Genomic DNA, 1,879 nt, shown 5'->3' with positions numbered 1-1,879 from the left:
CCAATTGTATTTTCAAAGGATTTATTTTCTTGTTATAAGATGTTAATTTTCTCTTTTTTTTCCCCCCTAATTTCCATAGTTCACTTTTTTTTATTAGCTTCTTTTGGGCAGGCAGTACACTTGGGAATAATATTGCACCAGGTGTAAAAAGTCAGACTTCTACAGTGGGGACATTTTGTGTTCAAAATCCAAAATAAATATTTCAAGTCCAACATTTCCATGGCTACAGATATTTGGTTGCTTGATTTATATGCATAGAAAGAAAGGTCGTCCTAGCTAGTAAAAGCAGGACTTCACAAGAACTTCAAACCAGGTTGAGCAGGGCTTCCTTTCATAACCCAGCACAACATGTTTAGTGGCCTGGAAACTAGGTCCCTCATCAAATATGGAGTTTCTCAAAGGTATCATCGGAAGTACCCTGCTAATTCTTCAAATTTCCACTGTTTTTAGCCTTGTAGTTGCATTAGGAACCATTTAAACAGTAATAATTTTAGCACTGTAATAGAAAAAGTTCTGTTAACAGGTAGATTATAGACCATAATGATTTTTAGAATTCATTTTATTAAAAAAAGGTATCTTGAGAATTTGAACAGGCACATGCATACTCAATGTGAATGAGACAAGGTGTGTGTGGGGGGGAATAAGAGAGTTTGGATAAGCACAAATTTCTTTTTCAGTCCTCATATCCCTTAAATAAATACAGATTTTTCCTAAGCTCATAGAGGAGGGTTTTTTTAACCTTTCGTCTGTGAGCCAGTGTTCACCAGTTTCTCCTGTGGTCCTGGTCAGTCATCTGTCTTGCAGGCCAGGCAATGGAAAGTCCAATTGTGCTCCACAGTGTTTTCGTTGGCGCGCTGGCTCATGTGGTGCACACAGGTGTTGCGGATGGTGAAGCCTTGCTTGGTGATGTACTCCATGAGGTGGACCCGGAGGGAGACTTCTTGGTGGTAATCGCAGGGACCAAAAGTGAAGGACACTTGGCAGTCTCTGGTGTCCATCATGTGCTTGTTCCACTTGGTGAAGTAGTTGGAGATGCCCTCCAGCAGAGGGTGGACCTTGGTGGTGATGGTCAACTGTGTGATAATCACTGCCACCGGGTTGGAGTACTTGGAGAGCTTCCACGTGCTGGACAGCTCGATGACTTCCTCCAAAGTATCCATGGGATACAGGGGCTTGGGGTCACTGAGACACTGAATCAAGGGCTCAATCTGGTAGAAGTCCGCTTCTTTCCGAAGCAAATCAAACTCCTTAAAGTCCAGAGGCAAGGTCAGTTCTGAAGTCCTTAACAAGTTGAGGATATATCAGAAAAGGGGTTCATCCCGATCTATGAAGTAGTTGCCCTGAGAGTCTCTGGCCGTGGGGAAGTCTCCCCCAAACATGGCTCCCAGCATGGAGTGGGGTACTTCGTGAGCGTGGTGAGGGAGGTCGTATACAAATGGCCCCCTACATTTAATGTGACTGGATCAGTCATTATATAGGCCCAGTCTCTATCCATCTGCTCTGATGTGTGGTCTCTGTGCTTCCAAGTTTCGCTGAGGGTTCAGTAATACTATCACCACGCAGCTGGGCTGGGCCGGGGAGGGAGGCGGGCCGGGGCCGGGGCCGGGGCCGGGCCGGGGCCGGGGCCGGGCCGGGCCGGGCCGGGGACACACCGCCGCCACTGTTGCTCTTGCCGCTGCAGCCGAACCAGAAGCGCGCCAGCGCCAGAGGCTGTGCCCCACCCCCCCATGTTAATTTTCTCTTACAAGTCCTTGCCCAATTTTTCCATTTGATTTTTCTACTCCTTTTTGACTTCTTCTAAGAAATCTTTTTTGGGGTGGAGACCAATTCATATTCTCCTCTGAAACTCTACCCTTTTCTATACTAGTATCCTTTTCTC

At 46.3% G+C, this 1,879-nt stretch overlaps 1 pseudogene; it reads right to left on the bottom strand.

Annotated features, from left to right (window-relative positions):
• Nucleotides 1–516: 516 nt before the first annotated feature.
• Nucleotides 517–1,600, bottom strand: LOC141511311 (BTB/POZ domain-containing protein KCTD6 pseudogene; annotated as a pseudogene).
• Nucleotides 1,601–1,879: the final 279 nt, after the last annotated feature.

The sequence above is a fragment of the Macrotis lagotis genome, chromosome 2 (genome assembly GCF_037893015.1).
Source record: "Macrotis lagotis isolate mMagLag1 chromosome 2, bilby.v1.9.chrom.fasta, whole genome shotgun sequence".
Classification (NCBI taxonomy): Eukaryota; Metazoa; Chordata; class Mammalia; order Peramelemorphia; family Peramelidae; genus Macrotis; species Macrotis lagotis.
This window is presented reverse-complemented; position numbering and strand designations above follow the sequence as displayed.